Genomic DNA, 14127 nt, shown 5'->3' with positions numbered 1-14127 from the left:
AAGTTGGTCACCGCCCATAAGGGGGGACCTGGTCCCTGTCCAAGGGAAGGGCCGAAGGCTGTGCCAATTAAGGGGGGATGGTACTACCTCAGGCCAGTCTGCGCGGGGCGGGAATCCGCTTCCGTTTATTTATTATTGTTTCCAGCAAGGCTGTGGCCTCGGAGCACTGCTTTTGTCCTGCCACCCATTACCAATTCTAATTCGATCAATAAATTATGGCTGTGACCTCTTTAATTGCATTTCATGTGTCAGTGTGTTCATTTCTAGGCTTAGGTTAAGATAAGTTAACAAATAGAATGATAAAACGAATGGGTGACTTATGTCTCACAACACATAAACTCCAGTATGAAACAATGTAACAGCCTCAGCTGTCAATTGACATTAGGTATCCTGCGTATATAATAAGCGCTTGTAGAAATCCCAGTGGTACAGTTCATTTGGACTATTGATTCCTTCATAAAGAGGAACATTTAGTATCCATGTATATGATTATATATATATATATATATATATATATATATACAGTCAGGTCCATAAATATTGGGTCATCGACAGAATTTTCAGATTTTGGCCTCTATTCACCACCACAATGGTTTTGAAATGAAACAAACAAGATGTGCTTTAACTGCAGACTTTCAGATTTAATTTGAGGGTAATTACATCCAAATCGGGTGAACGGTGTAGGAATTACAACAGTTTCAATATGTGCCTCCCACTTTTTAAGGGGTCAAAAGTAATGGGACTATCAACTCAAAAGCTATTTCATGGACAGGTGTGGGCTATTCCCTCGTTATTTCATTATCAATTAAGCAGGTAAAAGGTCTGGAGTTGATTCTAGGTGTGACATTTGCATTTGGAATCAGTTGCTGTCAACTCTCAATATGAGATCCAAAGAGCTGTCCCTATCAGTGAAGCAAGCCATCATTAGGCTGAAAAATCAGAACAAACCCATCAGAGAGATAGCAAATACATTAGGTGTGGCCAAATCAACTGTTTGGAACATTCTTAAAAAGAAAGAACGTACCGGAGAGCTCAGCAACACCAAAAGACCCGGAAAACAACTGTGGTGGATGACAAAATAATAATTTCCCTGGTGAAGAAAAACCCCTTCACAACAGTTGGCCAAATCAAGAACACTCTCCAGGAGGTAGATGTATATGTGTCAAAGTCAACAATCAAGAGAAGACTTCACAAGAGTGAATATAGAGGGTTCACCACAAGATGCAAACCATTGGTGAGCCACAAAAACAGGATGACCAGATTAGAGTTTGCCAAAAAACATCTAAAAAAGCCATTACAGTTCTGGAACAATATCCTATGGACAGATGAGACAAAGATCAACTTGTACCAGAGTGATGGGAAGAGAAGAATATGGAGAAGGAAAGGAACTGCTCATGATCCAAAACATACCACCTCATCAGTGAAGCATGGTGGTGGTAGTGTCATGGCGTGGGCATGTATGGCTGCCAATGGAACTGGTTCCCTTGTATTTATTGATGATGTGACTGCTGACAAAAGCAGCAGAATGAATTCTGAAGTGTTTCGGGCAATATTATATGATCATATTCAGTCAAATGCTACAGAACTCATTGGACGGCGCTTCACAGTGCAGATGGAAAATGACCCGAAGCATACTGCAAAAGAAACCAAAGAGTTTTTTAAGGCTAAAAAGTGGAATGTTATGCAATGGCCAAGTCAATCCCCTGACCTGAATCCGATTGAGCATGCATTTCACTTGATGAAGACAAAACTGAAGGGAAAATGCCCCATGAACAAGCAGGAACTGAAGACATTTGCAGTAGAGGCCTGGCAGAGCATCACCAGGGATGAAACCCAGCGTCTGGTGATGTCTATGCGTTCCAGACTTCAGGCTGCAATTGCCTGCAAAGGATTTGCAACAAAGTATTAAAAAGTGAAAGTTAGATTTAGGATTGTTTAGTTTGTCCCATTACTTTTGGCCCCTTACAAAGTGGGAGGCACATATAGAAACCATTGTAATTCCTACACCGTTCACCTGATTTGGATTTAATTACCTTAAAATTAAATCTGAAAGTCTGCAGTTAAATCACATATTGTTTGTTTCATTTCAAAGCCATTGTGGTGGTGAATAGAGGCTAAAATATGAAAATTCTGTCAATGTCCCAATATTTATGGACCTGACTGTATATACCTGTATACAGTATATAATTTTCTTTTTCCTTTTTAATTTTTTATTGTGATTTATTTCTGATGTTTTCTTCCTATAATAAATGTGAATATTTATTGATGTGAGACCATAATTATGTCCTAAAGGTGCGCAGTTTACATACTTGTTAGTTTTGTTTTTTGATAGGTGTTGCACAACCTTTCTTTTAAACAGCTGCACCTGTTTTTCTTTAGTAGGTTTTGATTAGTGGCAACGCTAATATTTATATATATACATACACACACACGTGTGTGTGTGTATATATATATATATATATATATATACATATATACAGACCAAGTTATGTTCATTCCAGGCACCGATAGCACACAACACATCAGATATTATTTTGTTAACCAACAAACAGAAAATTCCATCAATGATACAACATTTATGGTTTCTATTCATCTTTCTTTTTCGTTTTATAAATATTGTGACATTTGATGTCATTTAACGTAGTCAGTGCATATATTTACCATTTTATCTTCCATGTGTTTTTCCCCATAGGTTAAAGGTTCCCAAACACGGTCCTCAATGCGCCCCAACAATTCAGGCTTTTGAGATAGCCATGGTTGAGCACGGAATCATGTGGCCAGTGGTTCAAATCCCGACAGCTGAGGCCCGGCAGGAGTGAAGATCCCGACTGCTCTAAAAGGTAAGTACCGCTAACCTAACTCCCCCTAACCCTAACCCTCCCTTAGGGGTGCCTAACCCTTACCCCCCGCTAAGTGCCTAAACCTAACCCCCCACTTCCCCGCTGCCTAAACCTAAGTTTCCCCGGGGGTGCCTAACCCTAACCTCCACCTTCCCCTAGCCTAGCTTTCCCAGGGTGCTGCCTAACCCTAAGTCCCCCCAGGAGCCGTCCCCTCCCCCCGCAGCTGTCCCCGCCCGGCGTACCTTCGATCGAGATGCCGGGCGTCGGGCTCCCGGCATAAGTAAAATGACAGGCGTCGGGATTTTGACGCCTGTCATTTGACCCTTGCCAAGATTAGAGAGTCGGGATGCCGACGGTCGGCATTTAGACCGTCGGCTTCCCGACTGCATTCCTTGAACACAGGTGGTTAAATCACATTGACTGAGGTACTAATTAAATCACCTGTGGTCAAGAATGGATATCCTTAAAACCTGGACTGTTAGGGCTCCTTGAGGACGGAGTTTGGGAACCTCTTCCCTAGGCTCTTACTGGCACGTCGGTTTGGTGTTTAGTTTTGCGCACGATGATGGAGTGGAGATGTATAGGCTGAGATATGAAGTGATCTTGACTTTGAGGAGATCAGACCCTGGTGTGCATATGATAGCTCATTACGGATATAAATAGGTTAACGGTAGAACATCTATTACAAAATAAGTACCTTTAATATCAGGTCTGCCTACGGCTTCATAAGCTGCTCTACCAATAAAAACTGCCTCTGTGGTGGTCTGCAAAATGGCAGCACCCACAAGCCTTTGTTTTAATAGCACTTATCAGAAGGTATGAGTAGATTGGAACTGTGCATATGAGATTGTTAATTAGAATGTTACTCAGGACCTGATTCAGCAAGGAACGCAAGTGTACGGACGCACGCACGCACTCGGCCGCTGCGAGAATATGCTAATGAATACATGCGCACGGCAAACACAGCAGAAAAAGCAGTCGCCCAGCACTACATAATACCACCCACTTGCCTTTACTTACATCCTCTATACCTGGCACAGAAACAGACAAATCTCAGGTGCACAACTCCAAATTATTAATAATATATATGCAATAAAATGTTGCAATCAATAGAGGTTTTTAGCATAATCATGGCCAAGGTTATGGGCCCACCCACCATATCCAGGTAACCTCTTTCGGGTAGGTCTCTAACATACTAGGGTTCAAATCCAGAGCGCAGGACCCCCCAAAACTGGCCCAGCCAAGCTGCCCTAGGGCACCACCATAGTAAGAGAAGTGCAGTGTAAAGAGATAGTTAGGAGCAGCTGCAGCTGCATATAAAGAATGAAAAAAAAAGTGAAGTACACACAGTGAAGGGTTAAAATGTGTTATAAAGGTAAATGTGTTATAATGTGGTGCCCTGAGACAGATCAGCCAATGCAATCCAGGGGGATCCACCCCCCAAAAATTAACCAAAGTTGCACTACAGTATATAACTTGTATTAGCCATCTCTTTTACACTGCACTTTTCTTACTATGGTGGTGCACTAGGGCAGCTTGGCTGGGGCAGTTTTGGGGTGTCGTGCGCTCTGGATTTGAACCCTAGTATGTTAGAGACCTACCCTACAGAGGTTACCTGGATATGGTAGGTAGGCCAATAACCTTGGTTATGCTAAAAACCTCTATTGATTGCAAAATTTTATTGCATTTATATATATTATTAATAATTTGGAGTTGTGCACCTGAGATTTGTCTGTTTCTGTGCCTGCAATTAGTCTCATCAGGTAGCACCTCCCATCATATATATAGTCAGGTTGTGCAGTCCAGAAATCTTTCCCATATGCTCCATTTAATGTGCTTTATTGCACTTCTGAGGGAAAGGAGACCCCTCACTTTGGATTAGCACCCTTCCTTAATGGTTCAAAAACATGGAGAAACACGTTGGTGTGAACAACCCTCTACTAACGTCACCAAACAGGTGAACACGCTATACCGGGAACACGAACCACGACAAGTGAGGCGCAGCGGTTCCATTCAACAGCCGGGAGATTAACAAGCTATCCCAGCACAAGAAGAACCGAGTGTCAGATTCGCAGGAACAGCGTAGAGCTGAAGGATCCCGTCTTACCACTGCAAGGCTTAAGGCTGGTGGCAGACTCACAGCGACTAGGGAAAGGTAGGGAAGGTGGCTATCAACCGCCTATGTCAGTTCCTGGGAACAATCAAATACACACACTTTCTCACAGAATGAGCTTTATACATGTTGCCTAAATGTATGTATTGAAAGCTTTGTGTTTACAAACTCAACTGGTCTATTTGAAATAATTTTTAAGTAGTTATTTAACCCCATATTTTCTTTTTTAGACAACATTTTATATTACTTATTTTTATTTTTATATATATATATATATATATATATATATATTCATATGTTTTTATATATATATATATATATATATATATATATATTTTTTTTTTTTTTTTTTTTTAATATAGTTCTTTTATTGCAAGTGTCACTTTCTACCATATCTAGTTATAGATTCATACCTCTACAAGCACTTTTTTTACATTTTGAATTCTGTATACTGGGCAGTTTACTGACCTAAAGGTGCATACACACAGAACAATTTTTTGAACAATTATCGATAACGATATCGTTCAATCGTTGAAAAAATCGTTCACTTTGTGAGTTAAAACGATGAACGATTATCGTTCATGCGCTTTCATGTTTGTAGTTCAGTCAGACTGACCAATTCAACGACTGTCATTAAGGGTATATGCAAAAATTGTTTGTAGTTCGAAAAAATCGTTCATTACATTTAGTAAATGAACGATTTTAGTAAACGATTTTCGTTCATTTTTCCCTTGAAAAAATGAACGAAAATCGTTTACTAAAATCGTTCATTTACAAAATCGTTGTGTGTGTATGCAGCTTAAGGAATCAAAAGCAGCTTAAACATTGTTGGGGGCGCAAGATAACTCATCTCAAAGGTTAAATGATAATATATCAAGCCCATTTTTGCACAGCTTAAGTCAGCCATGTTTTTTTTATGTCACAACCAATTATCTCCACATAAGGTGCCACTATGACAGAGGTTCTAATAGATCAGTGGTGGCCAACCCGCGGCTCTCGAGCCACATGAGGCTCTTCTGAGCTTCTAAGGCGGCTCGGCAGACCACCATTGTTACTGGGAACACTGGTCTCTAACAACTATTGGGGCATTAATTAATGGGAACAGCTACAGGGGGGATTGCAGAAGGGGCACAACTGCAGTGGGCATTGCATAAGGGCCACAACTACTGGGGGCATTGCTTAATGGGCACAGCTACAGGGGGCATTGCAGAAGGGGCACAGCTACAGGAGACATTGCAGAAGGGGCACAACTACTGGGGGCATTGCATAAGGGCCACAACTACTGGGGGCATTGCTTAATGGGCACAGCTACAGGGGGCATTGCAGAAGGGGCACAGCTACAGGAGACATTGCAGAAGGGGCAAAACTACTGGGGGCATTTCATAAGGGCCACAACTACTGGGGGCATTGCACATGGGGCACAACTACAGGGGGCACAGCATAATGGGCACTGGCATTCTCAATCTATGTGGTTCTGGATTTCAGTATATATTTTATGTGAACGTGGCTATTTCAATGTTTTCTATGTTGCTCTGGGTTTTTCTTTCACTTCAACAGTGAAAAACGGGGATGTGACACAAGGTCCTGCAAATCTCATACCAAAGGCGTGCGCACAAAAATGGGGCGTGGCCTTGTGGCAGACAACGCCCCATTTTTGCCCGCGCTCCATAGGCTCTTTCGATTTGACTACATATATTTTTTGGCTCTTTGCCTCCAACTGGTTGGCCACCCCTGTAATAGATGGTTACAAGGGTGGGCTGGCGTGCTTGTATCATAGGGCCGTATTCAATTAGAGGCAAAAAGTCTGACTCGGCGGAAAAGTATCGCGGATGACGTTATTTCGCCAGATGAAAACTTATCCCTGTAGTCAATTCCAAAGACTTTTCCTGTATGCGAAAAGTCTATGCAATATAATCAGCGGAAATGTTTCGCCTCTGAATAGCAGTCGGAAAAAAGTGCAGAATAGCAGTTTTGGGGTGCAAACTTCGGGAAACCACCCTGCACCCCTGGGACAGTCCCCCAAAGATACACTGTGTCTAAAAAAAAAAAAAAAAAATACTTTAAAACACCCCAAAAAAGTACTTTAATTTTGGGGGCGAAAAAGTTCAAAGTTGGGGGACAAGCTTTAAAACTAGCGATATAGACTTCTGGGGGGTCCCCAAGTATGGGGCAGGTGTTTTTTTTGTTTGCAGGTGCTCGCTGACGTCACTTAAAACTTCACTTTAGCAAATTTAAACCATGCTAGCACCCATTTTCATTTTGACAGGACTCCTTATTTTCTCCAAAAAACCTGCTTAATGCCATTCTTCACCACTTGTGCAAAGACGCTATATAGAGGCAATTGAAAGCACTTAAGTACCCCAAATAGCTTCAGGGGGCTAATTGGGGACATCTATCCTGTTCCCCAATGTTAGTGCATCTTTTGGGGAGTGTTAGGCTGATTTCCTCATCTCTGACAGCACTTTTCGCCTGTTTGAGTTTCACCGGGGAGCGTTTTCGCGTCCTTTGGAATTGAATACGGCGAATAGCGGGGGTGTGCATGAAAACTTATCGCGTCCAAAACACGCGACTTAGGCGAAAAGTCCGGCAGGCGGATAAGTATCACGGGTGCGAAACTAATTGAATATGGCCCATAGTCTGTTTTCAATCTCCTATATTTTAGTTAATAAATCCTTAATCTAATCACAAATATTAGTATTAAAGAACAAGTAAACTTAATGTTGGATATTCACCTACAGGACATCAAAACCTGCGTATTATTCTTCTAGAATTCCACCTGAAATAACTGAAGCTTTTATGCATAAAGGTATACTAAATGTATTCAGCATTGGTATCTGTACCAGCCATGCCTTTTCAGTTTTGATAGGATTAAATGGAAGGGTTGAGTTTCTCTATCTTGCATCATTATGTAAATTGGGAGACGATTGGGGCAATGGTAGGGTTGGATTGGCCCACAGTGGTACAGGTTAAATCCCCGGGGAGACCCACCACTTGCTCTAATGTCAGGTTCCAGACTGTGCACTTGAATTATTCATTGTTACTCTATTTGAGGGTCAGTTACATGGTCTCTAATGTCTGTGGGGGCTGGCCTCATCCCCTGTGGTAACTGACACAGCATTCCCCCGGTGGGTTCTTCATGCTCCAGTCTGACACTGACCAATGGGAAAGCCAAGTAATTGAATAATTGATGTGCAGTTTCCTTTTTAACATCTATGTACTATACAGGAAGGTATGATTTACCGCCGGACGCACGTCCGGCAGTTGGAATCCCGACAGTGGGTGCCCGACATGGGTGAAAGTCCCGATTGTCCCTAAGGTAAGTATTAACTAACCTAATTCCCTCCCTTAGGGGTGCCTAACCCTAACCTTCCCCCCAGTGCCTAACCCTAATCCCCGCTCTAAGTGCCTAAACCTAACCCCCTTCCCCGCCGCCTAAACCTAAGTCCCCCGGGGGGGTGCCTAACCCTCCCTCCCCCTAGCCTAACCCTAACCTCCCAGGGGGGTCCCTAACCCTAACCCCCCCTTCCCCTAACCTAACCCTAACCTCCTGGGGGGGTACCTAACCCTAAGTCCCCCCTGGGAACCCTAAACCTCCCCCCCCCGTGACTATCCGCACTCGGAATGCCGACGTCGGGCTCCCGGCGTATATGTCTAATGACAGGCGTCGGCATATCGACGGCATAACCCCGCAGCATGTGACGGGAGAGACATCATACGTCATGACGTTTCTCCCATGCAGGAGAAGAGCGGGCCAGGACTCGGACAGCGGCGGTCGCGTCAGGAGCGGGGACCAGGTAAGTTGAATTGCTTTTTTTGTTCTTTATGTGTGTGTGTGTGTAAGCCTGGCACTACAGGGGGGATCACTGAAATAGGGGGTGTCCGCTACTGGGGCACTTTATGGGGGGATGCCCACTACTGTATTGGGGTGGCCACTACTGAGGGCAATTTATGGGGGTTGGCCACTACTGGGAGCACTGTATAGGGGGTCTACAACTGGGGGCACTGTATAGGGGACTACTACTGCGGGGACTGCTACTGGGTACTATTACTGGGGGCTCTGTATAGGGGACTACTACTGGGGTCTACTACTGTTGGCACTGTATAGGGGTGACTACTACTGGGGGCAATGCAGCATAGGGGGGATTACTACTGGGGGCACTATAGGGGGGGTAACACTGGGGACAATGCAGCATAAGGGCGATTACTACTGCGGGCACTGTATAGGGGGGGCTACTACTGGGGGCAATGCAGCATAGGGGGGATTACTACTGGGAGCACTGCATAAGGGGGTGCCAGTACATTACATTGCCAGGGGTGCTTGGATCCCTAGATACACCCCTGATGATATGTTTGGCTTTTTCAGCTTCTTCACCTGTCCCAAGAATCTGTTATTTGGGGAAATGTCACAATACTAATATAAAAACAAATGTGTAAAGTGTTTGAGTTGTCCTTTAGCCATCACCTATTTAGTGCAGTGTATGTCACTGTTCTCCTACTGACACGTGTGTGCTGTATATGTGCCGTGTGTGTCCCAAACAAGTGTATTACAATTGAGTAAAGTTCGGCAAGAGTTAAATATTCATTAAGTTTTTACTAATTTAAGCACAAATTTCTTACATTTAAAAAAAATAAATGAGAAAATTGAATGAAGCAAGGTATGGAACGTATCGTTTGGTAACGTCACCAAACAGTATCTGGCGGGTTTTAATTCTCTGAAGTTAATTATGTGCTAGAGCTCAATGCAAATATTCCCATAATTATAGTATTCATGAATTACTGTGCGGCGAATGAAGACATAAATTATCATTATGTGAAGTGTTTCATTATGTCCAGGCAGGGGTTAAATCATGACTGTGACTTCGGTGTACTCCAATAATTAAGCCTACAGCTTTCCATTAGCTCTTAATTGACTGGATAATTGATGTGACTCTTAAGCTGCTGTGACAGTTACTAGATACTTGAATTTGGTGGCTGTACGCTAATGCTAGACAGCAGCCGTCTACACCGTCTATTCCTCTCTGTACCGCCCCTGTGTGGCTCACTCAGACGTGTAACTTATTTATTCCAGAAGGAAGTGGTGCAGGAGCGAGATAAAAGTACATTGTTCAATGTTGTCATTCTCTTTTGGAAAACATTTCTCCCTTGCTGTAAGGAACCTGCAAACCTTAAACATATTTGCCTACTAACAACCCTCTGCATTCTCTGCAGTCTCCCGGGCATTCCTACAGTGGTGTACCTATAATGGTTGATGGGACAAAGGTTTGTAGACTATAGGAATGCACAAGTGAATAGAGGCCCTGATTCAGAGCCTAATTCAGTTGCCACCCACAGCTAATGCGAGCGGTGAGGATGATAGTCTTGACCATCGCGACCATCGGGCTTTCAACGAGACCCTTGTGGTAGGGTCTCGTGGCCGCAAGCCCCAGAGAGCTTTCGGCTCAAACAGAGGAACGCCTCCGTCTGGGCAGCCACCCCTCGGCCCACCCACCAAAGGGGGCGTGCTGTCACTCAGCATCGACAGCACGCCCCCTTTGGTGCGAGACCCGGAGAGACGGATTGCCCGTCGCTATCCGGGTCTCGTGCATTCGCATGGCGGAGCCGGCTCCGTCGTGCGCATGCGCTCTGGGCCACCATTGACCCGGTTGCGAGAGCTCAGCGCTTGCGACCGGGTCTGAATCAGGCCCAGACTCTGGTACTGTGCATGCACAGGTCTCTGGGAAAATGTGCGCCGTACAGAGGCGTTTCTAGAGAGGAGGGGGCCCGTGTGCAGTCTCCGACACGGGCCCCCTCCTCTCCGTCAGGTGGCTGGCCCTGAGCTGAGCTGTGAGTCCATAGTGTATGCACAGGTCACCGGGAAAATGGCCACGGCGGCCATTTTCCCTGTACTGCGCATGCGCAAACAACGGTTTTACAGCGCCGGACACCCGTGCCGACGTGGGACTCCGGAGAGGTAAGTAATATTATGGGTGTGCGGTGTGGGGCCCCCCTGTCCCAGGGGCCCGTGTTCCCCGCACACCCTGCACCCATTATAGATACGCCCCTGGCGCCGTGCCATTTTCCCAGTGATTTGTGAAGCACCGACCCGGGACTCCAGAGAGTAGAGTGTAACATATGGGTGCAGGGTGTGCGGTGTTGGCCCCCCACATGGACCGAGGTGCCTGTGTACACATTAAGCGGCTGCTGGATTTTTATCTACCGAAGTGATTAAACGACCGATCCGTCGTTCGCGACAGTTGTTCATCGCATCATCCCATCATGCTGTTCTGCACATCAGATGGGATGATGTAATAAAGGACCAGGTGCTGTTACATGCAGCATGTAACCATATATCACATCATCGTACACCGTATTGTGTAGTGTGTACGGCGCGTGCGATGTATCTTTACATTGTGTCGTTCTGTCGCTGGGTATACACATCGTATAGTGTGAGCCCAGCTTCAGGGCATGTCAGTACCACCCATGATCGTATTGCAAAATGCGATCATAACGGCCGGATGTATTATAGGGGACATGCAGGAGCCCGTCCATGCGTCCCTGCGATGTCTCCGGAAAGCTGCTTTACAGTACTGGGGCCGCTGCAAATGTGCAGTCCTGGTGACTGACGGCCATTGCCGGGGGAGGGTTCCTCCGGCATCTTCAGACGGCGTTAGCTGATGGGGTCAATATCGGGAATGCATCGCATTCCGGATATTGGTAAATCTGGCAGCAGCGCATCCCCCATCGAAACCTATGGGGGAAGTGGCTGCCTGTGGTAATGGAGGGATTACAGCAGGTATCCGAGATATGCTGCGGTCCCTCCTTGATACATCCAGGGAAACTTAATATTTGAGGTAAACTCCCGAAGGGTGTTTTCGAGGATGTTGCCTCAAATATTGAATGATAAATAGGTCCCCATAAGAGGACATCACCGCACAGGTAAGTATTGGTGAATACCGCCGGTATCTGAGCATGAAGGTCCTGCTGGCTGCAGTGTTTAGTAATACCACTTTTACACCAAAGTGCTGGGTCTGATCCGGGAGTTGGAACATGATTCAGGCCCACTCGCTAGGCTGTGTTCGCTCGCCGCTGTCCGATTTTTGCTATCTGCGCATGCGTAATAGACGCTGTGTACGTGCGAAAACCAGTAACAGCGATTGGGAAAGCGATCGCACGCCAGCCTTATACTGAACGCTAGATTGAGTGGCAGATAGTGCCATTTGTGGGTGGTGACGGGCTGGCTGGTAAAAACAGGGGAGTGGAGGTGCAGACGCAGGCGTAACTGAGTGTTTCAACGCCGTTTCAGAGGCGTGCATAATTAAAAGGCAGCGTCATAGTACGCGTCACTTGGTGGGATTTCACTCTGAAGTGATTGCGGCAGGGTATAGTCAACCACAAGCGCTGCGATCGCATCCGATGGTGCACAATGTACCAATGTTTTCATGCACTTCCTGGAGATGACGTGCACAAGTGGGCGTATTATGAATAGCCGATGGGCATCTGCATACACTAAGTGATCACATGCCAAGACATAGTGTGATCGCCTGCCTTGCTGGGCGTCCGCTGGATTTGCATATGCAGGCTGCGAGCGAACGCATCTAGTGATTGGGTCTGAATGAGCTCCACTGTTCCAACCTGGATCAGACCCGGCACAGAACCCTTTCATTTTGTGGCGCTGACCTAAGATGTTCCCGAGTCGGCGCCATTCACAGGACGTTGCAGAGGACACTTGGAGATGATGTAATCGTGACCTGGATTGTGCCATTTACACTGCAGGGTGCCACGACCCGTGGCCAACACTGCTAATTACCCGAGTTAGAACCCTGAGTCCCGGGACCCGGTTGGATCCATTTACACTGACAAAAATCCCAGGTTAATTTGCGTTCTCGTGCATCAACCTGGGACTTTTATGTCGGTGTAAAAGGGGAGGGCCTGATTCAGAGACGCTCGCAAAAAGCGAGCGCTCGCTCTGAATCAGGGCTGGCGCAGGTTTTTTGTAGTTGCGGCCTCTTGGCTGCTCGCATAGCTGTGGGTGACCATCGGGGTTGCGACGAGACCCTTGTGGTAGGGTCTCGTGGCCGCAAGCCCCAGAGAGCTTCTGGCTCAAATAGAGCCGGAAGCTCTCTCACTGACATCACTGGTGATGTCAGTGGGGCCGCCCACAAACGGCAGGTGTTCACATGGGAACGCCTCTGTTTGTGAAGCCACCCCCCCTCTGTTTGTGAAGCCACGCCTACAAAATGGGTCGAGCTGCCGATCAGCATCGACAGTCGCCCCTTTTGTAGTGAGTCCCGGAGCGAGTGATTTTTGCCTGAATCAGACCCTGAGTGCACTGCCTATCTGTCCTCCTGGGCGAGATGAGGGTCTGAGCAAGATCTTGTATTTAATTTCTATGCTACAGGTTTTCATTCGCGCGCACACACATCCCTCATTACTGATGCCTAAGAACTGGATATTGAGTTTAAACCCTCAGCAGCGACTTATACAGCAGCCCATTTGTTTTAAAACCCAAATGTATCTTTTGACTGTAGAACCCTGCGGTCTCCTAATTAAAGAGCAATTAGCAGAAGTCTGTTCAGTTTTCATGATGCTCTTTCTAAGTTCTCAGTGTGCTGTGGCTCTCGGTACCTGATAAAGGGAAAAGCAGTCTTCCCAGTTTTTATGAAAAAGTATTAAAAGTTCTATTTCCACCTTCAGATAACTTTAGCTTCTTCTACCTGTCCTTCTGTTACTTCACTGTAAGTATCCAATGCGTCTAGCTGCCTTCTGGGCTGTTCAGCAATGGTATAACTAGGGGGTGTCGCCCGGGGCTCGTGCCCTGGGTGTGCGTATGGTGTCGCTGTGGTCCAGGTCAGTAGTTTTAATTAGTGTAGTGCGGACCGCTCTGGCCCGGAGCTGGGCTGGAGCTCACTCATGAGCTCCACCTTTCGACTCCCGCAGTGAGCGAAGGGAGAGACGTCATGGCACTGTATAATGGGCACTACTGGGGGCACTGTATAAGGGGAACTACTGGGGGCACTGCATAGAGGGGACCACTACTAGGGGTACTGTATAAGGGGCACTACTGGGGGCAATGTATAAGGGGCACTGCATAGAGGGGACCACTACTGGGGGCACTGCCAAGGGTGACTACTACTGGGGGCACTGCATAGGGGACCACTACTGGGGGGCACTGCATAGAGGGGACCACTACTGGGG

Source organism: Taudactylus pleione, unplaced genomic scaffold (genome assembly GCF_031769625.1).
Source record: "Taudactylus pleione unplaced genomic scaffold, aTauple2 ptg000537l, whole genome shotgun sequence".
In the NCBI taxonomy this organism is placed as follows: domain Eukaryota; kingdom Metazoa; phylum Chordata; class Amphibia; order Anura; family Myobatrachidae; genus Taudactylus; species Taudactylus pleione.
This window is presented reverse-complemented; position numbering follows the sequence as displayed.